We start from the raw sequence: 23,275 nt of genomic DNA, 5'->3' as shown, positions 1-23,275 counted from the left end.
ACCTGAGTCCCCCCTTCTAAGAAGAAGGTAATGGATGACCAGGAGAGATTCACAGTCTCAGAGCCCAAATAGCAGCCCAGAGCCAGGCAGCCGAGGGACAGTGTGCAATGGTTACCAGGCCCCAGTATTGGGAAAACGTGCAGGATAAACCGAAATGGTGTGAGCTTTTCCTTCTGAAATTTAGATGAATATTTGCATTATATAAAAGTGCCGAAAAGTATATCGAAGCCTATAAAAATGTTAACTAAGACGGATGATTTTTGCTTTCATTGGAAAAGAAATGTCCCCATAAAAAGGCATAATCTGAGCCCCGTTCCCCCGCGGAGAGATCTGTAAGTGCTGTCCTCCATGTCCCGGGGAAACCGCCCTTTCTCCCGATGCAGACGGACCCTGCCTCTCCTTGCGCACAGGCGAGGAGCCTGGAACGCCTGCTGAAGCCGCACCTGGAACAATGCGACATTGTGCGCGGCTCCTGACTCACAGCCTGATCCGTGCATTAATTTCTAAGTTCCATTGATGACAATGCCAGATGGGCTACCTGCAGTCTTGACCCCCCTCTATACCTTTATTCCACCCTCACAGACGCCAGCTATTATGAAAGAACAGTGCTTACGTTTCATTATAACGAAGATTTCTCTGGAACAAGTATCCTGAACGATGGCCCATTGCTTAGAATAATTGTGTGTGATTCAATGTCACGACCACGATGGAAGACAAATCCTGCCAGGTACTGTAGGGGCTCAGATCTGCCGACGCAGAGATGGAAAAAGCCACAGAGCTGGTCTCAGGGGGCTCGAAGTTTGAAATGACAAAATCCCAACACAACAAAAGAACTGTAGTTGGGACCTAATCTAGAATTCCAAGTGGGGATGGTAGGCTCACCCTTGGGGAATTCTAGTTTCGTTTTGTGTTTTTCATTTCTGCAGCTCTTTGGTCAGGGGCCTGATGGCTCCTAGGTCCTACCACAGGGATAACAGTCCTCCAACAGTCTCCTTTTCTCTGTGACAGCGCAGACTCACGTCCAAGGCCTCCTCGTCACCTTCATCACGCCAATCGGGTCTGACAAGGAGACGGACAGGGACACCCCCGGCTGGATCAGGGCTTCCCTGCCCCAAAGCCACATCGGATGCAGAGTCTCAGCCAGCTCTCTGCCTACCTGAGGCCCCTTGCTGCAAAGGAGCTCTTTATTTCACCTCGGTCCAGTGGGGTGACATCAAAGACAGGAGCTTTTCTTCGGGGGCCTCTTGTGCAGGCATTTTTTCCCTCACCGCAAAATGTTTTTCTTTTTTTAAAAAATGAACTTGTTGCTCCAACCGGCTTGGTCTCTGGCTCCCGGTCCAGAATGAGGGTAATGGTGAAGTTGAAATGTGTTTCTGGATTCTGTGGTTTCAAAGCAGTGACGCTTTCCAAACCAGGGTGGGCCCTGCACAGACTGTCAAGCTGGCGAGGTCGGCCCCTCCCCCAGATTGAGCTGAGCAGGAGGAGATGCGTCTATCCTGATCCCCGTACAGAGCACTCACTGTGTGCCCAGAAACGTCCCAAAGTGCTTCACCTGCATGTTTCCATGTTTCCAGGTGCACCCCTGGTACTGCCTCCTCTCAGGCATCTGATGCTCAGAGAGGGTAAGTAACTGGCCCAAGGTCACACAGATAGCGACAGGATAAAGGACCGCAGGATAAAAGAAATGTGAAGGCCACAGGCCCCATCTCTAAGCCTCTACAGTCACATTCTTCCTGCTACATAATGCAAAGGCATGCTGCTTTCTAAAAAAGGCGAAGAAGAACATTTCTTGGAAAAACATATAACTTGGCTTCAGCCAAGGTATTTCCAGTCCTCCCACCACATCACAGAAGCCCAGGACTCCCTTCCTTCCTTGCTGGAGGGGCTGCCACTGGGGGGCAGCAGGGCGTACACCTGCTCGGTGGCCAGGGCAGCCTGTCAGGAACTTGCCTTCCCCGGATGCACGTCCTTCTTAATGGAGATAACGTTTTGAAAGTAAAGCTGTACCCTGTGCAGAATAAGCAGGACGACCGTGGCTGTGACGAATCTGCCAGAGGCCGTAAATGTGACGCTAAGAGGAAGACATACACTCCTGCTGAGGAGCAAAGTCCTCTCAGCACCCGGGCCACGGTTACAATTAGCGCGCCAGGAACGGGCCTCCATCCGGAACGGCGCTGCAGGCGCAGGGTGAGGGGGGAAGGGGCCGAGGACAGTCCAGCCCCCGAGGATCTGTGGGCCTGGACAAGCCTGCTGCTTTGCAGCCTTTGTCTCCTGATGTCCCCAAGCATCTGCCAGTCCCTCCCTCTTTAACCTGTGACATCACCCACGCGCCGCCACAACCCCTCCAGCTCAGCCCTGGAGCAGCGACAGGCTGCGCAGGCTCAGGAGGAGCTGAGGACCGGCCCTCGTGGGACGGCAGCGAGAACCGCAGAGGTGTCTGAAGACGCCACCCGTGAAGACCTGATCTGCGCTGTCCACCTGGTGGCCATCGGGTCACTGGGGGCCTTTTGGGGACAGCGTTAGATGAGTCTGAGAACTTGGAGGCTCACCCGTGCTTGGGTCAGGAGAGCGGAGAACAGACTCTAATCAACCAGCACCTGGGATCTCACCACCTGCCTCCTGGGTGCCTGGGCGTCTCACCCTCCTTTCCACACCGAGCTCACCGAAATCACTATTTTCTTTTTTTTGTTGTTGTTCTGGGCCTGGCATACAGGGTGGGGCAAAAGTAGGTTTACAGTTGTGAGTATGCGGAACACAGTTTATTCTTGTATTATTAGTTGGGAATTATTGTATTATTTCCCATATGAACAACTCTAAACCTACTGTTGCCCCACCCTGTATAATGTACACTACATAAATACTTATTCAATATTTCCATAAACAATATCCGATGGAGGGAACAGCTTGAACTAAGGCGTGCACCTTATTAGAACTTAAGTTGCATGTGGCTACAGGCTATGTCGTTCACTTGCTGAATCCCCAGAACCTAGAGTAGGACAGACACGTAGCAGGTGCTCAAACCTATTCATTCAATACAATGTGTAACATGATTGTAAGTAATCGCAGTTATTATGGCTCAACAAGGACACATCTTTCTCCCACGGCCACCCCACCCGAGAGGACAGATGGGGTAGGTGAGCTACATCTTCCCCCCTCCCAGCTGGTAGCTTTCCTGGGCTGCGGTGCCCCTGCTGGAGAAGAGCTGAACTGCCCTGGGCCGAAGGAGACAGGACCCTTTCCAGAGATGAGATCCAGGGGCTGCAGCAGCCCGAGTTAAGACCAAGGTCAGCGTTGAAGCTGGGGGTGGAATCATAACCTTAGGAGGAATCTCCGGGAAGACCGGGAGTGGAGAAGAATGCAGACTGACTGAGCCGCAGAAACTTGACAGAAAACTGCTCCCTGCAGGCCGTCCTCGGGGAGGAAGCTGAGGGCTGGCAAAGTCTCGCTGAGCTTGGCTGACAGAAGGCTCGGTGTTGAACAGCAGGAGTTGCACCGGCACCATCCCAGTCCCTGCCCCGCCATTGCCGGCTGCCAGCCATCTCAGTGGCTTTTGCTGCGGAAGAGACTTGCCCCTCGGGGCTTCAGTTTCCTTATTGACAAATAAATGGGCGCTGCCTACTTAGAGGGCAAGTAAAAGGCTTGCCCCCAACCCCAAGCAGGGGACGCGCTCAAGAAATGCTATGATTCTTTGGCTGATTATTACATTGGTGGTCGTGGTGTTATTGCTCCTGGTGACCTTTAAGAAGAAAATACCCTTTCCGTGGGGAGGGGTGATGAAGAAGATGGGACTCAGATGGCAGGAAGCTTAGGGGCCCCAAAGAAACGGTGGGTGCCAAGGAGTTGCGTAGTGTAAGCTGGTGAGAGGTCCAGGGGCTGGGCAGCGGGAGGGCTAGTAGTTTCTTTAAGAGAAAAGACAAGTGAATGGGCACAGGCAAAGGGGAGGGGATCTGTAGAGGTGAGAAACGGAAGCTGTCAAGGAGAGGTAGAGCCAGGAGCAGGCAGAGAGGGCCCCGAGAGGAGAGGGGGAGCCGTGTTCTGCACCCCGCCTGCCTTTGCTCCTTTACCAGCCGCACCGAAGACCGGGGTTGGAGGTCTTTTCATCGCCTCTTCCAGAGGGTGAGGTAGGAAGCGGGCTTGCCTAGCAGTCAGGAGGCTCCAGTTCTGCTCTGACCGTGGCCCCTCGTACTTGGCTGAGCCCCAGTCCTTCCTGAGCTCTTGTGTCCTCCTCCTGGTGGCCGGAATGATTATCTTGGTGACTCTGTGGCCATGTCATCACGCTGAGCTTTATAAAATATTTCCTCTTCTGAAGTTTTTCTCCACTTCTGATTAGAAGGAAGGAAAAACAATCTTTGCGCTGAAGCTATTACTTCTTTCAGCAACTGAGACAATATTTCTGTTTCAGACGTACTGCCAGCAGACCCGGCCACAGCGTCCGCACTGGCAGATCGAGGCTGAGCCTCCCGGCGTGTGACATAGCATGAGCACTTGGCCTTGGCTTCTGGAACGAAGCAAGAGCTTTGTGCTGGGCTGAGTGCTGCTGTGGCTGCAGGCTCCGGATCCTCGGAAATAACAATTCCCAAGGAAGCGAATGCATCGGCTGCCGGCTATTTTGATACCCTGGATAGAAAGCTCTTTCGAGAAAATCTTGTTCAGAAAAAACATTCTTATCCTCTGCTTGTCGGCACCATTCCCTCTGCCCGCTGCCCTCCCAGCTGCTTCTCATTCCTATAAATGCAGCTGGTCCAAGCGTTCAGGTCCTTCTCTCGGTGCCCCAGGAGAGGGACATTCCTGCTTGGACCCATCATGAACGTGGAAGAGGCAAGAGGAGAGACCCCTGGCTGTGGGCTCTGTACCATGCCGGCCTCATCTGGAACCCGCTGGAAACCAGCCCAGTGTGGATGGGCTGTTTGTCACAGATTGGCTCTGACCATTATTGGATTCACTAAGCATTTACTGAGCACCTACTGTGTGCCAGGTCCTGTGCTAGGACCTGGGGAGACCCTGATAAACATGGCCAGGGCCTAATAATTAGCCTCCACTAGAACACGAGCTCTTTGAGAACAGGCACCTCAGCCATCTCACGGTGCCTGGCACATAGTAGGCCAGTGGTTCTCAACCTTTCTAATGCCGCGGCCCTTTAATACAGCTCCTCATGTTGTGGTGACCCCCAACCATAAAATTATTTTTGTTGCTACCTCATAACTGTAACTTTGCTACTGTTAAGAATCGTAACAGGTTGAGAACCGCTGCTGTAGAGCCTAAGACCATCGGAAAACACAGATATTTACATGACGATTCATTAACAGTAGCAAAATTACAGTTATGAAGTAGCAACGAAAATAATTTTATGGTTGAGGGTCACCACAACATGAGGAGCTGTATTAAAGGGCCGCGGCATCAGAAAGGTTGAGAACCACTGTAGTAGGCTCTCGAAATTAATCTTTGGGGTATTTGTTCGTTGCCTACATATTCTTATTTTCATGTTCTTATTTAAGATCCTTAAAATTCAGGGACAGAAACAGAGCTAGTCACGGGTGGAAAGGAGCTCTTATTAAGCCAGCATGTGCCGTTAGAATACGATCAAGAATTTGAGGAGGGCATCTAGGCTTATATTCTGCTTACATCATTTCTACATTTCCCTCTTTTACGCCACATAACAGAAAAGCCACAAGTGCCCCAAATCCGTTTGTCCTGCTGGGTGATGCCACAAGGACGTATACCAAAGCTCTGCATTCAACCACTAAATTCTCTGTTATTCTAAAATGTTCCACGTCATCCTTAACTTCTCAGGCAGCTATTATGTCAGGCTTACGGCTAGTGCTTTCAAACAAGTTTATACATGACATGATTGATGAGTGAATTTGTCCTATTGTCTGGACATTTCTTTGTTTGACTGACGATGATAAATTTCCTAACCAGTCACCCCGACTCTGGGACTGCTTCTGCAGCAGGGTCGTTTGCGGAGGCCCCCGCCGCTAGCTCTCACCTCCCAAGTGTGCTCACCCACCAGTCGGTACCGAACGACTCAGAAGTGGCCGAGCCTTTGCTGGGAAGGAATGAGGCCAGACCAAAGCCCAAACTGACTTCCAGTTCTGGGGCGTTCTTCCTACCTCATCCTTCGCGGACCATGCACAAGTCGGGTGAACTTGGGGCAAAGGTGAAACGAGGAAGAAGTGGCGGCCTCAGACCAATCTGTGCCAAGGGCCTCGGAAGTGCCTAAGAAGAGCCTCACCTCCCACTGGGACTTACAACAGGGACCCCTATAGGCACTACACCCAGGTACCCCAGGGTGACCTTCGCCTCTCCCTCTCTGCCTCCCTCCCTACCTCCCGTTCTCCCCGGTGCACCAGGCACAGGGTAGGGGTTCAGCACACAGTGTGCCAGGGAAGAAGTGAAGACATCTGAGTTCAACACCAGAAAAAGTGGGCTACGACTTAGAAAGACTTATGAATCCCCCAGAACATTATTACACTTGGTGAAATATCTGACTTCAGGGATCTTTCTGACTTGCTAGTGTGGGGCTGGGGTGGGAGAGGGCAGGCTCTGAAACCTTCTAGCCGGTTCTGGTTCTAGGAGCCGCTGCCCCCCAGTGGGAGGAGCGCCCACACCTGCATCTTATGGGGCTCCTCTGAGTGTTTGCTTCTCCCAGGTGAGGGGAGGTGTCCCAGGTGACAAGCCCCCTGGCTTCTCTCTCTGGACTGTGAGGAATAACCAAGCCTAAGCAGGATGGTAAACGCCAGGCAGACCCCCAAGACTTGGCTGCAGGCAAAGCCGGTGGGGGGGGGGGGAGCCGGGGCAACTCCGCCCACCCACAGCCCGTGGGCCCATTGGCCACCTTGGCCAGCACCCTGCCTGGTGCCCCAGAAAACCCCCGCCTGGGCTCGGAGTGCGAGGGCCCTTCACCCCCGTGCGTTTCCATTTGACCTCTGGAGTTAGAACCCTCCCTGGCTGAGCGGAGCACCCCTTCGGGGAAGGACTGATTGCTAGTCCCCAAGCCCATCTACCGCCGGGCCGCACGGCCGGGCCCAGACAGGTGTGGGGCTCGGGCCGGAGCGATGGAGCCGGGACGGATTTGGAGTGAGGAGGAGTCTGGGAGGAGGGGCTAAGGGTTTCAGACAGTGAGTGTAAAAGCTGCTCGGGAGGCGCTCCCGCTCGGCAGAGAGCGCCGGGGACGGAGCGAGCGCGCAGGGTGAGTTCAGAGCGAGCCCCGCGAGGGCGCAGCGCGGGGGCGGGGCGGGCCGGGGGCGGCGGGGCTGGGCTCCCGGGACGTCCAGGCCGAACGAAGGAGACCTCCCGTGCACCCGGAGGCTCCTTAGCAGAGCGTCCCCAGTGGGTGCTGGAGTGCGGGAGTCTCGGCAGGCGGGCGGGCACGTCGTGGGGAGCTGCGGTCTTTCTGGTGGCGGAGCTCACGGTCTCCCAATGGCCCAGAGTGCGGAGGCCACCCCGGTGCCTGCAGTAGCCGCGTGGCGGTGCCGGGGACTCTCAGCTCCAGGGCTAGAAGGGGACAGCGCGCAAGCGAGGGAGAGCGAAGGAGCCGAATGAGCGGTGTGGCGGGAGCCAGAGGGATGCGCGGGCGGGAGGGGGAGCGCGCCTGGACCAGAGGAGCGTGGTCTGCACCGGAGGGCGAGTGCGCCGCGCGCGGGCTGGGTTGTGCACCGAGTCTGCAAATTCCCCAGGTGAGGGGACCAGAGGGGCAGGGCGCGCTGGACGGTGCCAGGAACGGAGCAAGTGTCTGTGGGCTCTTCTGCGCGTAGCTGGGGGGCTGGGATTCACCAGGGAGGGCCCCCGGAGCTTGATGGAGGAAGCCTGCGTGCCAAGGGGCCTCCATCGAGCAGCCCCACCGAGGTCGCCAAGGCTCGACCCCGGTTCCTGGGTCACAGGCCTCACCCCCAGCTGTCTGCTGCCAGGTGTGTGAGAAGCTGGCCTGGAGGGGTGGGGCGGGCAGCGCCTTGGTCCAGGCAGCCAAGACGGAGAGGACTCAGGGGGCAGAGAGCGGCATCTCTCAGCCAACGCAAACAAGAGGCTTTGCGCTGTTCCATTCCGACGATCCTCATTCTTTCAACAACAACAAAAACCTCTGCAATTCTCATGGAAGGTGTTTTCTGCTTGAACTTTCTCTTCTCCTGTGAATTGAGATTTGAGAAGAGCCTGCTTGCTGGGCTGGTTTTTCCAAGTCGTCCCAGGTTGGAGGTTGTAAGAGTACGAAGGGTAATTTATGGGTGTTCCGTGCGCCGAGGAGTATTACAGCACAGCCTTTTGGGTGCTGTGGGTATTCAAGAACAACTTAGTGCACGTTCCCAGCTGGAAAGCGAAAACAGTGCTCTCCGGGGTGCCTCTGCCCTGTCTGTCATCCTGGGGAAAAGGCATTTGATTAATGTCCTGGCTCCATCCTCTGGGCGCACCCACTGCCCGTGCCAGCCCCTCCTCCCCCACATGTGCCGCCAGCTGCCTTCAGCCAAGTCAGAATCCTGCTGGAGGGCCCACCGTAACTCACCTCCAGGGTCTTCACACTCGGGAGGCCGTCAGTGAAGGCTGCCGGAGGGGAACTTTTTTGCGCCTGAAACTCTCCCTCTGCAGAGAGAGCCGCAGGAGAGAGTCTAGAGAGTCCACCTGAGATCTGGATGGGTCTCTTCTGCGGACTGAGTCGCATGTCAGCCTGGGCAACCCCACTGTCACTCCATGACGGGCAGTGTTCCCAGAGGTTTGGGGGGAGGGGGGCAGTGAGAGTGGTCTGGGGGCTGAGACTGGCCCTGCAGGCATGGACCCACTGAAGTAATGAGTGTTCCCTGCACTTGGGTCCTTGGAGAGGGGCGGGGCTAACCTGCGACCAAACCTGCCCCCCACGCTTTCCCCATATTTGTATGCAGGTGAAAAAAAGGGCAGCCTCGAAGGGGGCAATGTTAGGAGGCACCAGGTCTCGGGGCATGGGGACACGTGCTTGCAAGAACCTTAGGAGTACCAGGATTTTATAACCAGCTGCTGCTGCCACGCCTTCCCCGGGCAGCCGCCTCCGCCTGCCGCAGCCCAGCCCCACCACAGAATTGGGAAATGGGTCCGTCCACTCAGGGCAGGCATCCTAGCACTGTACCCCCTTCTGCCCTTCTCAGAGCGAGGGTCTCACCTCCTCCCATTGCCCTCCCACATCTCCTACCCAGAGCACCAGAGGGCGGAGGGGATGAAGCTTCACACTCCGCTCTCTCCCACGGAGAAATCTGTGCCTGGGCCAGAAAGGGGGCCCAGCTGCCGGCACCAGCAGGCAGGGCAGGGCAGGGCAGGGCTGCAGCCTCAGGGAAGTTTCTCATCCCGCTGAGATGAAACTGATGAGAATGTGAGCAGCGCTCCTGCTGCACATCCCAGGAGCGCCCCTTGCCATGTGGCTGCGTTGAGCCGGAGAAACTACAAAGGAGACTGCTCCTGCTCCTCCGGACCAGTCGCCCACGCCATGGCAAGGAGCAGTCGCCCACGCCAACCTCAGTGCCACACCCGGCATCAGAGGCCCGGCCACTTGTCTTCTCCCAAAAAGACCTTGTAGGGGCGTCAGGGCCCAGAGCAGGTAAGTCTTGGAGACCTCTGCTGGCAGCAAACACTTCCTGCTCTCAGGAGGCAGTGGCAGGCTTGCTGGGGATTCACTTAAAAATGCCTGGACATCCCTGAGCAAACAACCCATGTTCCCTCCCAGAGGGTTTGTGTTTCTGTGACTGGCGCCTCTGATCTTACAAACCATCGGCTAACCCGTCAGCTCGCAGGCTTAGCTGGTCTGAGAAGCCAGCTCCATGATGGACCAGTTTTACAGAAGAGCATACGGTGGTGGCGTGGAGCAAACGCATGGAGATGGAAGACCCTTCCCCAACCCGTTCCCAGGAAACCTGCTTCCTGACAGTGGAGAAACAGTTAACATCCTCATTCCAAAGAGCAGTACAGCCAAGATGGTCCTGAGGCAGAAGCGCGGCTGGAGAAACGGAGGCGCCGGGGCCCCCGGCCTTTGGGTGGATGTGCACCAGGACTGTCACTGTTGGAGCCGAGGAGGAGAGCCCTTCGGCCACAAAGTTTGGCCAAGACCAGAATAATGACGGTGTGCAATGAAGAAGAGCTTCTCGTGCCCCGTGATGCTGCCCGTATTCTCCTAAGGGCTGGCTACGCTACCTGCTTTCGAGAAGTCTCTATAGACTGCTGGCCTCCGACACAGTAGGAATCAGACTGAAACATCGGGATGATCTCTTGATATTTTCCTCCTGTGTTTTAGGTAACTTCCTGTGGTAGTTCCCTGAGTTTTGAAACAGGAGGGCAAGTAGCTTTGTGCCCTTGAGCAAGTCACTAAGCTTCTCGGGCTTCCGTTTCCCAATCTGCAGGACCAGTGCATGGAATTACTAGTGTTTCTCAATGGGGCTAGTGGCAGTTGGGGACGACTCTTGGGTACATATAACCTACCGTATTTTCCGGCGTGTAAGACGACTGGGCGTATAAGACGACCCCCAACTTTTCCAGTTAAAATATAGAGTTTGGGATATACCCGCCCTATAAGATGACACCCGGCGTATAAGACGACCCCCGACTTTTGAGAAGATTTTCCTGGGTTAAAAAGTCGTCTTATATGCCGGAAAATACGGTATTTACCTAATGCAGGAAGTTTAGTATCCCTACCTTCTCTACTAAATGACAGAAGTCAGGGTGACAACCAATGGTTACCCCCTCCCCGCCATGCCATATATGGTTAAATGCTTATTAAAAGGATAATTTGCTCCCAGTTGAGAACTCCCTTGGAAATTACCCGCGAGGCCCTTTCTTCCAGGCCTTAATGTTGGGCATCTATTTATCACTGAGGACGGAGCCGGCCTGGGCTCCGTTCTCCAAGAATCAGCATTTCAGTCTCCGGGAAGCCACTGGCAGGAACGGCAGTGCTGTCGCCCCACCAGGCCTCATCCTTTGCCTTTTGTCAGTGGAGTGTGACTACAAATGACCCCCATGAACACAAAACCGGAGGGAATGTGGAAAAGGACCAGGGGCTTTTAGAGTGTGGCAGTCTCTGTCTGTGCTATTTGCTACTAAAAACACAGGCAGACTGTTTGCCTGGGGTGCCCACAGCTCTGGGCAGAGACCCTCCCCTCCTTCCCTAAGTGGATCACACTGTGGCACCAGGAGGCTCCTCCCCCAAATGAGAGGATGAGGCAGCAGACCCTCCCCAGCGCTGACAGCACTTAGCAAATTAATACAACTGGGCCCAAGCTGTGAGAATAAGTGGGAACCAATAATGGGACATTTGAGTGAAGAAAGGCTAGCAGTGCTACCCTGGAGGGATGGGCTTATTCTCAAGGAGAACAGCTCCCATGATCCTCACCTCTGACAGCTCCCATGATCCTCACCTCTGAGCCAACCTCTCGCTGGAGGGCAACCGTTAGAACCCTTTGGTTATGCATAGTGCCAAGGGCCAAAAGGAGTGTCTTGGGAGGATATTACAGGGACACCTACTTGCTACTCACCCCCAAGTAGTAGGAGAGAGAAAACTACCAAAGGGGAAGGGCTGATAGAGTTTGGAGAGTGGACTTCTAATGAAGTAAAAAATAAAAAAATAAAAAAGGCTGGGAGGCCTAATGAGATTCCCAGTGAGGAGGAGACTGGCTGGTACTGTGGTCTGTCAGGTGGGACTAGCAGGTGCTTTTTGAATTACCCACGAGTTTGGCCAACCCCAAACTTGTGGGTAATTCAAAAGATGTGGAACATCTTTTTCTTTTTATGAGCAGCAGTGTTAGTCAGAGTCAGTCAGGGTTTCCCTGCAAACCCGCCACCAGGCTCAGCAGAGGGTGATGTTTGGGCAGCGCCTGTGGTGGCTTCTGCAGGGGGAGAGGGTCTGGCTCTGGACGCCCCTCGCTTCGCACAGAAGCCCTGCCACGTGGAGGGAGTCACAGCCCACAGCGACGGGAACCTTTCCCAGGAACCACAGAGCATCTGCTGTTTGGTCCCGAGGGGCTGCCGTGCCGTTTTCCTTCGGCTCTTGGGTCAGTAGCCAGGGTCGGTGGTGCGTATCACCTGTCTGCTTGCGGCGTGCTGCTCCAGGGTGAGCCCAGGAGGACTGCCTGGTGGAAGCCAGGTGTGCTCAGCCCAGGTGGGGGGATAGGGAGGTGCTGTCTCAGGCTCTCGTCGCTGTGGATCTAAGGTGTGGTTATAGTGACTCGAGTGTCTCATTTGCCCAGTCCGGTGAAATGCCATCGCATGTTAGGACCTGAGCTGACCTGGCTCGGAGGTGAACACGGAGTCCCCACGGAGATGGGAGATGCCAAGAGAGTCAGGCCCTCTTTGGACTGCTTTTGGAGGGAGGAGCGGTCATGCTGGGCTCTGCCTGCAGGGAGGATGTTGGACCAGGTGAGCAGAGAGGAGAGATGAGCACCAGGGGACAGAGATGCAGGAGAGCATCTCTTGATCCCAGTTCCTCTTCTGGAAAAGAGAGAACAGTAGTACCTTCTCTGCCGGGCTGCCGTGCACAGTGGGGATGCTGCCGGTGGGACTCCAGCCCGGGCCTGGCACACAGTGGGCACTCCACAACACGCCATCCTGCCCCTCCGGTTCTCCCCCGGCAGGGCTGATCTGAGGGGGGCCTTTCTTGATGCCTTTTCACTTCAGGTCAGACAATCCCACCTTTGCATTTTTTAAGTCTAAGTTTGACCTTCCGTGATGGACATTCTCATTTAGATAGAATTTTAACCGAACTCGTCGTCTGCGTTTCCTTTGCCTCATAACGTCCGGGTGAAAGGAGACCCGTGGACACTCTCCTGCGGTTTTCTTTCTGAGGCAGCTTCTCCTCAGACTCGCACTTCAGACGTGTTACGCAATGCTCTCTAAATAAGGCTCTTCTCGAGCAGGGCCATTCGTCCTGGCAGCTTTCAGAGTGTTTGGTTCCTTACCCGCAAAACAGCTCCTCCTCCTCCAACAACTGGTGTCTTTAGGACTTGGTGTGTGTCTTATGGACGCTCCAGGAGAAGGAAGAAGGAGGCTGTGAACTTTTCCACGAGAGCAGGGCATCTGCGCTCTCCAAGCCAAGGTCAGGGGCTGAGCAGCTGTTGCTGAATTGCATATCCCTGTGGTTAAAGCGGGGACAGACCCACCCCACGGGGGAGGGAGGTCCACCAGCTATCAGGCCACTGGATTGACTTCCCTTCTCCCAATTAGCATCTTTATCACTGTGCTCACCAGGGGAGTCCAGACAAATATAAGTCACGGTCCTGCCCAAGGAGCTTGCCGTGGAGCTAAAATTAAAAGACCGTTAGGGGCTGCTCAGGTCATGTGAATGAGGTAAGGCCCCGGGCTGGTGCGGGGCAGTAAACTACAAATGGTACGGCCCATGGAAAGGGGACAGGCCACGTGTCCCCTTTGCTTTGCACGGTTGTAAGTCCAGTGTGGCCAGATCTTCCAACCTTTCGAGAAAAGTCAAAACTCTGAGGTTGAATGTGTAATTTCTTCACTTTCCAAACATTCGCGCAGCGCCAACAAAACCTGTCAGCAGGCTTTATTACCGTCTCTTCTAGACTCGGAGCCACTGAGAGCAGTGTCAGGAGAGCCAGCGGAAGAGGTGCCGACTGTGTGGCCATAAGACCGCAGAGAAGGGAGAGGTCTGAATGACGAAGGCTTCCTGGGGGAGGGGCCGCCCCGCAGGCGAGTAGATTTAATAGAAGGAGCCGGCCCAAAATCAGACAGATTTTATCAGCTCTAGGACCACATCCCGTAATCCCTCTGAGCCTCAGTTTCCTCGTCTATAAAAGGGAATCCTGAGGTCAGTCTTAGAGGTCAGGGGTGAGGGTGAGTGAGAAAGCACTGGAAAGCCCCTACTAAGCCCAGAGGCTGATGGAGCAAGTGCCTGAGCTCAAGTGCCTTTTCCTGCCCCAGGAGACGGACAGAAGGTGTAGGTGACCTTTCTCCTCTCCGGCCCTCTCCCTGCTCCTCTCAAGGTCTGTGTCCCTGTGCCCACTCGTCAGAAGCCTTGTACCCCTTTAAAAATCTGACCTGGGCCTCAGCAGAAAAACACAGCTCCTCTCAGTAAGAAGGAAAAGTACTCCGGGAGGCTGTATAGACACGCACGGCAAATATTCCAGGAATTCTTAGGAATTAAAAAAAAAAATTCGTAACTGGATTTTTGCATGAGGCCATCACAGGAACATGTTTTCTCAATTAGTGTGCACATTGCTCTCCGTGAAGTCACCGTGGCCGCGGCTCCTCGGGGCCGGCGCACACCGAGCCACCTGATCTGGGCTTCACTTTCCATGACCTACATCTGATTCAGCCAGGCCTGGCACTGCCCCTCGCTGCCGAAACCACATCACCCCCCAAATCCGCGAGCAGGGTGGAGGCGCACGCACACCCCTGAAAGGCAATCTGATTTCAGATCCTGGGTATGCTCACCAGAAATTGAGAAAGACAGCCCTACTGTTGGTGGTGGGTTGGTCGGACTCCCACCGCCCCTCGCGTTCGTTCGTTCTTGTCCTTTGGCATTTGGTGTTAGATGGTGACTGAGTGTTGCCCCATCAGAACAGAGGAGACCTTTAGGTTCTGGAAACAGAGAGAATAGTTGCTTTTGCGAAAGCATGCATCAGCCGCCTAAAATATTACTAGTCGGGGCCTGAGATCAGCGATTATGTTTTCTGGGTGGTTTCCTGGACTCTTTTCCAAGCGAGCGTCTCTGTCAGCTATTTGTAATTTCTGAGATATTTGATTGATGATGGCCCCTGACCAGAGGGACGGTCCAGAGTGCACAATTAGCAACATGCCTCAGAAGCAAAGATGCTGCCCAGCATCCAACAAGATCAAGCAGGGAGTTGAAAACATTTCAAATCGACTGTCAGAGGCCAGAGGAAAAGGAAAATGTTGTTCAAAGACCCATATGGAGATGTGGAATCAATTTACTCATCTCCCTCTCTAAATGAAAGAGAGCAGAGTACGATTTTCAACAATTAGTGGGTATTGCATGCAGCAAGGGAAAGTATTCATGAAACTTGTCTTAGTTGTGTTTATGTTACGCATATACATGTGCACACTGGATCATGATGGAAATGTATTTTTTCACTGTGCGTCATGGTTAAAAGAAGCTTACAAGCTACTAGTATAGATGACAGCATGCTTTAGGAAAAGGCATGGCTCTGAAGCCGGGGTTAAGTGTCAGCTCTGTGGTTCCTAGTTGTATGACCTTGGGTAACACGTTCTCTAAGCCTCAGTGTATAAGGTCAGAATGATGACCCCTCACAGGGCTGGTGGGTAGAGTCACTGACCAACGTGTGCAATGTGGCTGGTACTGTGCCTGCCACCAAGGAGGCCCTGCGTCAGTGAGAGCTGCTGTCCTTGTCTGTCCTCCCCTCGGCTTTGTCTTCCTCCTTCTCCTCTCTCTCTTCTTTCGGACAACTCAACTTCATCACAACCATGACTTCCCCAAACGCTTTCATCCCTGCGGTTTGATGTTCTCTGGCAAACCCAGCAAGAGAACAGTAATCCTATCTGGTCTTTGTCCCCACCTTCCATGTCATCTTCCTCCCACTTCATTCTTGCAGAGCCATCTTTCTGGGATGCTGGCCCCTGGACACGACCGTGACAGCAGTTGTCCAAGGGGCACAAGACATCCTCCGCCCGCCGCTGGAGCGGCAGAGGGGCACCACGGCCCTTCCTGGCCTGGGTCGGGGATAACTGTGTTGGTGCTCCTGTGGGTGCAGTCGCTCTGGGAGGAGCTTCTGTCCCCACAAATCGCATCCCTTCCCCTCAGTATATTTTTGTAAGGACGGCAGGGCTAAGATGCCATTAAAGTGTTGACATTGTCAAATTCTTAAGCAGTCCCTGCCCAGAGCAGAGAGCCTAACATTTTCTCACGAGGGAGGCTCCAGGCTGCTGCAGTGTCGGGGGGGGTGGGGGGGGGAGGGCAGGGGGCGGTTTAAGCTTCTCCCCTCCTATCAACAGCGTTAGGCTCCTGGTGTGGACACTGGAGCTTGACACCTTCAGGGAAACCAAACCCTAATCCTAACTCCAGCCCTCAACCCAGCTGCAGCCTGTCACTGACCCCGGGCCTGACCTTCCCTTCCCAGAGGAGGGTGTGCGAAAGAGTGACGCACACCCAGAGCGGGGCCACAAAAGTGACCTGTCCCAATTTTCCTGAGAGCCCGGCTAACACAGCCCCTGCAGGCAGATCAGCAGTGACAATCCACGGCCTCTTTTCTGAACAAGGAAGCTTCACCTTCTCCCCTCTTCTGCATTTCCCATGCTCCCCTGGGGCTCATTCCAACTCTCCGCTTGTAAACCCCCCCTCCCACCTCCCACTCCCCATTCCCACCCCCCACCGGGCCCCATGCTCACCACCGGGACTCAGAGAGGATTACTAGTGACATCTCCTCAAATGCTGAATTCCAATCTAACCAAAGTACGAACGCTCCTCTCTCGGCAGCTAAGGCCTCTCTATTTGGGGTTACCGGGCGGTGGGGCCCAAGGGGAGAAAACAGGTTTGTTTCTAGTGTAATTTTTGTCTGAGTATCCCTTTCTCCTTGCCACCGCTCAGGCCACTGTTCCCTGTAACACAGTGATCTGGCCAGTTGCACCTTTCCAGTAACACTGACAGCAGGAGAGAGCCCTTTGTCACATCACACCCAGGCCCCGCCCCTCCGCGCGGGGGACTGTATTGACCCTGAGTGGAGCGCAAGCAAAGCAGCCAAGAGGCTGTGTGAATTCATCACTGTTGCACCTTGGTGGTGTTGGGGGGGTTTTTGGTTTGTTTTGTTTTGATGGGAAAAGCAAATGCCAACTTAGTTTTTCTGTGCCCAAAAGGGGGTGGGGGGGTGGGGTGTATTTCCACCTTTTCTGAAACTCATCATGACAAATGGAATCAATTGTCCCTGGACATGACACACCACCAAGAATGTCTCGTAGGCATGAAACGAATTACCTTCTTTTCTCCTGGGCTCAGAGTGTGGTGTCTGCCCTTTGATGGGGAAAGTGTGAACACTTAGCAATGTTTTCCTTTTCCTTTGTGAGGCGGTCACACAGCAAACCCTGACTCCAGATTTCATGGCCGCGTGTCAGCATCTATCTCCGTGTCTTAGAAATGGAAGAAAATATTTGGGCGTGGGGCTTTTAAGCATTGTTGTTTTTAATTTTTTCTGAAAAAGAAGTGGGCATGTCAGAAAGTGGATGACTTAATAAAGCAACAAATATGTCTCAAAGGTTCTTTTTAAAGAACCTTCATGATTAAGCAAAAAAAAAAAAAGTAATCTTAAAATTTTAAACGTTCAACTCTAGTCATTTCAACTTCTTAAATGATTATGGACAGAACTTGGACTGGCCATGCTTGGGCTTGGGAAAATTCCACCAGCCTGTCTGAAGCTTGTTTCTTTTATGGATTGGGAAAGTTGTATGTAAGACAGAATAACGGTTAAGTCAGGGATGGGTTATTTATTTCGACACAGTAAGACTGCAATCCAGGAAAACAAGGATTTATTTCTGGCTCAGCCTTCTCCTCACTGTGTAATGTGGGCAAGTCACAGAACCCCTCTGAGCCTGTTTCTTAATCTGTAAAATAAGACTAATCATATCGCCCCGGCCTACTGAATGGGCTGCTGCATTGACTGTGGTTTGAGGGCTGGGGAAACACCTTGGCCGTAGACAAGAGGTAAGAAGTGAGAGCCCCAGGTGAGGAGTGTCAGACTCCAGGTGCCAATGCTGGACCTTGGTGGCTGAGGGACCTTAACAGTCACTTGCCCTACACGAGCGATCCACGCCCCTGCCTGCCCATCCCGTGCAGGAGGCCTGTGCTAGGCATTGAGTGGGCCCCAGGCCAAGGACACCGTGGACAGAGTCTGAACATGGAATCAGACTCCCCAGGGTGCCAGGCCCAGGAGGGATGGGGGGTGAGGTACCACAACTCTCTGGTTGTCAGTTTCCTCGGCTATAAAATGGGACTAATAGCACTTGTTAGTGTCAGGATTAAGCAAGGTGACGTCTGTGAAGTCTTCCAGTTGCTTGGATCCTGGATTTTGAGTGGTCAGTGATGTTGAACACAAACGAATGCCCAAGGAGCTGCCCAGTTGCATGGTGACAGTCTAAGGCAGATGGAGTTACAGGGCCAGGATGCCTTGGGGACCTGGAGCTCTCCTAATGTCCCTTTCTCACTGGCCTCCTCCGCCACCTCCTTTGCTAGCTGCTTCTTCTCCTGACCTCGAGATAGTGGGGTGCCCTGGAGCCATTCCAGAATCCTTTCTTTTCTGTGTCACTCTTTTCCTAGATGACTTCATGCTCCCCAGGCATTAAACACAACCTACAACTTCTAGATCTCCATCCGAATGTCCATGGCCATTTGGATATTTAATGGGCATCTCAAATGTAGGATTTTTGACCCCCAAACTATTCTTCAAGTCTTAGTTCAGTCTTAATGACATCATTATTCCCACGGTTGTTCAGACCCCAGATCTAGAAAGCATCCTTGGTTCTGCCTTCCTCATCACCTTTCATAGGCAAATCACGGGCAAGTTCTGGCGGCTTCATGAGAAATTCTGAATCCAGTCACTTCTCCCCATCCCACTACTGCTTCTTAGTCCAAACCAGTGTCCCCTCTCACCCGGCGACTACAGGAACCTCCTCCTGGGTCTCCCTGCCTCCATCCTTGTTCCCTCACAGCCTTTCAACCCAACAGCTGTCAGAGTGCCCTTCCAGAACTGTAAGTCATGTCACGTTATTTCCCAGCTCTCAACCCTCCAACGGCTTTCCATTACACATAGAATAAAATCCACATTTTTATCATGGACTTAGTTCAGTGATTCTTAACTAGGAGTGAATTTCCCCCCCAGGGGACATTTGCAACAGCTGGAGACATTTTTTAGTGTGTGTGTGTGTGTGTGTGTGTGTGTGTGTGTGTGTATGGGGGGGGGGGGCGGGCGGTGACACTGGCATCTAATGAGTGGAGTCCAGGGATGCAGCTAAGCATTATACAATGCATAGGGCCATAACCACCCCCCCCCCCCCCCACCCCGGCCAACAAAGAATTGGCTCAAAATATCAGCAGGGTTGAGGCAGAGAAGCCCTGCCTTTGTATGATTTGGCGCTGACTCCCTCTCCAACAGTCTGTATCATGCCTGCCTGCTCTGTGGCAGCCACGCTGACCTTCTTGCTATGTCTTCAACGCACTGATCCTGTGACTATCTCAGGGACTTTGCATACGCTGTTTCCTCTGTTTAGGACACTCCTACCCACAGATCTGCTTCACCACTAGGTCTGCTCAGGTGACCTCCTAGTTTAAAATGTCTGTCCCCACCCCCACCAAACCCTGTCACCAGGAGACTGTGTTCCCTTACCCAACTTTATTTATTGCTTAGTACTTCATTCTATTATTTGGTTTCTTGTGTTAAGAATGAGGGCGGGAACTTCTATGTACACCATGTGCTTCATCACATAGTGGGAGCTCAGTGAGTGTGTGCTGAACGAATGGATTGTTGGTAAGACTACAGAGGTTAGGAAAGGAGATTAGTGGGTGCAGCATTGCAGAGAAGGCTTCCTGGAGGAGGCGTGCCAGGGGTTGCATTGCAAGTTTCTGGAGTCCCTGCCCCTACAGCTAAGCTGGCCCCAAAGTGGAGCAGGGCTTTGGATGTGCAGCTTCCTCTCAAGCATGAGCGTACCTGGGGGGCCGGCCGTCTTGTAGATTAGAGCCAGCTGTGGACTTTAATATTCGGTGTAAAGAGCAAAGCTGGAGGACTCAGGGGCCCAAGATGTGTGATTGAGCAGAGGAGTCAGGAAAGAGGGGTGAGTTGGAGTTGGTTCAGTATAGAGGGAAGGAGGGGCCTGGGAGGGAAGAGCAGCCACCTCCAGGGGAGAATCTCTGAGTCAGCTCATCCCGAGGGGCTCACGGTAGTTCCTGGGGAAGGAACTGGGGAGGTCTTTCACCATCGTTTTCCAGGAGTGAGCGAGGGATCAGGGGCACTAGGAAGGCCAGGCAGAGACTGTCCTGAACAGACATACTGACATATATTGAGTTGGGTCTATGTGAGATCATTAGGAAAAGCATGGTTCCGAGAGAGTCTTGATTCCAAACACTCTGATCCAGTGTCAAACATTGGTTCTTTGCTTCAGTTTAAAAAAGGAATTCTTGTAATGCCACCTGTGTTCATGTTCAGCACGTGCCAGTGGGTACACAGCCCATCCCAGGTCAGCCCCCAGTGCCACCTCACAGAATTGATGTCCAGTTCTGGAGCGAGATTGATGGGGGAGGGGGTTAGGCCATGGCTCACTTTCCCAAGGCCTCAGATTTCCAGGGGATGCAGATCGGTGAGCCTCTCTTGAGAGGGGAATGCCTGGTCCCAGAGACACAGGTCTGGTCATCCCTACACCTCCTACAAATGACACCGTATGGATATTTTAGGGTCTGTGCCCACAGGGCTACCTCAGGACACTTACTCATAACCCTGGTTCATTTTGCTGCCTGGATACTCATGAGGATATGACTATAGGAGACGGGCTGGCCAATACCTCATTTTATTAGTCTATAAATGTAGATTTAAAGTAATACACCTCAGATGTAGACAGCTTACTCCAACCTACCAAAAATATCATTTTGAACATTTACAAGGTCTGAAGAATGATATAATGGCGATGAAATTCAGATGTGGTGGATTACCCTAATGTTTAATTTAGCCCTGACTCAGTCCATGAAAATACAGATTTTCCCGCAGACGCCTTCTCATAGCTGCCGGGCCCTGTGTGCCTCGTAGGGCTGAGGTGATGAGGCTGTCCATCACACAGCCTCGGAAGTCAGGCCCCTAGCTGACCAGCCCTTCTCTGCTTCCTCAGAGAGCTGCTGGCATGCCCCTGTGACTTTCTGTTCACAAAACCTGCCTGCCAACTTGTCACCGGGCCCACTTTGATCATTAGGTCCTCTGCTTGGTACACAGAAATGTGATGCCGTCAAAATTCTACTCCATCAAAAAGTGACCTCTGACCCTTCATTCATAAGCTGGTAGTGACTCGGCTGCTGCTTATCCCAGTCGCGACTGCTTTCAGTAGCCATCGAATTCAGTCAGAAGGCAGCGGACCACGCATCCCCCTGGTCTGACATTAAACTTTAACTAAAAGCAGTTATGGTGGGCAGTTACGTCCTAGACAGGTCAGCCTTTACCTTAACTGAGCCTATCTGTCTTTTTGCATCTATGATAACATACCCTTGAAATGTCTGGGTAACTTGTAACTTCCCTTTTTCTGGAGCCCCTGGGGTACAACCAAATGTGCTGGGCGCCAGGACAGATACCACAAATTCCTTCATTATCATGTTCATTGTTCCTGCACCCACCTAAGTATGTGTCCATCATTTTACTTTTTATCCAATCCCAGGGGTTTCCCTGCCCCGCCCCTGCTTTGCTTTATCCCACCTCCTTAATCTATCACCAGTGAATTTCATGTAACCCACCTATGTCCCTCCTTTGATTGCAATGTATAAATACAAATGTAACCCGCCATTCGCTGGAGCATTATCTCAATTCCTTGAGGTTCTGCTTCCCGGCATATGTCGACAGTTTGGCTCAAATAAACTCACAAAAATTAAAATAAAAAAAAGAAAGAAGAAGAAGAAGAAGAAGGCAGTGGACCACTCAGGCAACAGAGCAAGCAACAGGCTGGCCTTGGGCCTTCCTTCCTACTGACTGTGAGACTTCAAATACATTATATAAACACCCCCAGATCCTCAGTTTCCTGAACTGTAAAATCGGAATAATAGTAATACATCCTTACAAAGTACAGGCAGTCTTCTGGTTACGTCGGACTCGAAGTACGTCATTTCGTGGTTACGTCGCCATCTCCCATTTATTTATATTAAAAAAAAGTTCCGTCATTTCGACGTATGTACATATGTGCTTTATGTGTTTTATTATTTATTTACCACAAGGAAAGGCCAGGAATTGTTATCTTTCTTTTAAATTTTCTGTACTGTTTCACTTCATTACTGCTGTGTGTGTGCTCCATGAGAGTGACGTGGGTGCTTATGTAGGTGGGTTCCTACTTACAGCGAAAATCGCATTACGTCACCGTAGGAACGGATCTCTGACGTAACCCGAGTACCTACTGTAGTGCTTAAATGAGAGAATGTATGTAGCAGCATAGTACCTGGCACATAAAAGTCATTCAACAAATGGCAGCTGTCCTCATTATATTAATAAAGCCTTGGAGTAAACTTTCAAACATCAGTCAATGGCTCAAGGGGATGTTTTAGAGTGTGAGGTCCTTGTAAAGTGAGAGGAAAGGGAAATGGGGTTTAAGACACTGGGAGGAAATCTCTAGAAGGAAGGCACAGGTTCAGTGTCATAGTATCACTGTGATCTACCGCTCATTTGTGGGATAACTCAGTTAAGCCACCTATATGTTGGGGTAATAATAAGGTGGCTGTGATGATTACATATAATAATGCTTATAAAATGGGTAACATTGCACCAGGCACATACGCCTCAAAACGTTTAGTGTTCTTGTCATTATTGCTGGCATTGCCACAACCCATCTCCCCCTGCTAGTTCCTCTACAGCTCCTTACACAGGTCAACAGCTTCGGCACAGACAGGTCCAACCCGGGTTCCTGAGTACTGACCCAGGACTGAGGCCGGGACAGCGCTCCCCCACCTCCAGCGTCTGTTCCCGTCATGGGGCATTCACAGGCAGCGGAAACTCCCTCGCACAGATGTCTGGGATTCTCTCCGCGCTGCCTCCACGTGGCTTTGCCACATGTAAAGGCAATGTCAATGTCATGCTTTGCACAGACCAGGGCTCCTTTCCTTTCTTACCAGGGCCTGGAGGTGGCCCTCACCTCTCATAGAGCTCGCAAAAGCGACAGAGCCATGGTCTCTGAGATGAACTTACGTCGCACAAGGGAAAGGGGCCCAGAGCTTTGCTTTTGCCATTGGCCTGGCCAGAAAGAGCTGGACCGGGATGGAAGAGAAACGCCAGAGACAAGAGCCCTCTAGCTCGGCTGGACTCAGGGAGAAGTAATTGCAGGGTTGTCTCATTTGTGATCAAAGCTACCAAACTTATAAAATGTTCTGAAGCTGTGTCTGCCCATATGTCCCTAAGTAAACACATAAAAATGGAGGAACTTTTGGTCCCACCGAAGTTCTTAATTAGAACCAGTTCTGACTGCCAAAGTGAGGTCTGTCTTAAGGCTCACTCTTCAGTAGTTTTTACTCAGTTCTCACTGCACTGCACTGCCCTGGGCATTAGCTGCATTTAGGACATTTACGACTTGGACCTGCTTGCGAGGGACCTACAAGCTGATTAGCCCTTTTTACAGTCCATTT

General features: G+C 52.6%; 1 protein-coding gene and 1 long non-coding RNA gene across 3 annotated transcripts in view; one reads left to right on the top strand and one right to left on the bottom strand.

Moving 5' to 3' along the window:
* Window positions 1-7,160: 7,160 nt before the first annotated feature.
* The window catches only part of NGF (nerve growth factor), a 49,292-nt gene continuing 33,177 nt past the window's right edge, over window positions 7,161-23,275 (top strand). Inside the window, exon 1 of one of the 2 annotated variants that reach the window (XM_028154129.2) lies at window positions 7,161-7,189. The gene's annotated coding sequence lies outside the window, so the exon portion shown is untranslated. The remainder of the gene's footprint in view (window positions 7,190-23,275) is intronic. The other variant, XM_054711750.1, reaches the window with a different exon arrangement.
* Window positions 8,056-16,486, bottom strand: LOC114233618 (uncharacterized). The gene is made up of 4 exons (XR_008555127.1): window positions 16,321-16,486; window positions 14,389-14,535; window positions 8,495-8,571; window positions 8,056-8,352 (listed from the first exon to the last, which is right to left on the bottom strand). It is a non-coding gene; the product is annotated as an uncharacterized LOC114233618 (long non-coding RNA).

This window comes from Eptesicus fuscus, chromosome 22 (assembly GCF_027574615.1).
Source record: "Eptesicus fuscus isolate TK198812 chromosome 22, DD_ASM_mEF_20220401, whole genome shotgun sequence".
Classification (NCBI taxonomy): Eukaryota; Metazoa; Chordata; class Mammalia; order Chiroptera; family Vespertilionidae; genus Eptesicus; species Eptesicus fuscus.
Note: the sequence above shows the minus strand (reverse complement) of the source record. Positions and strands in the feature narration are given on the sequence as shown.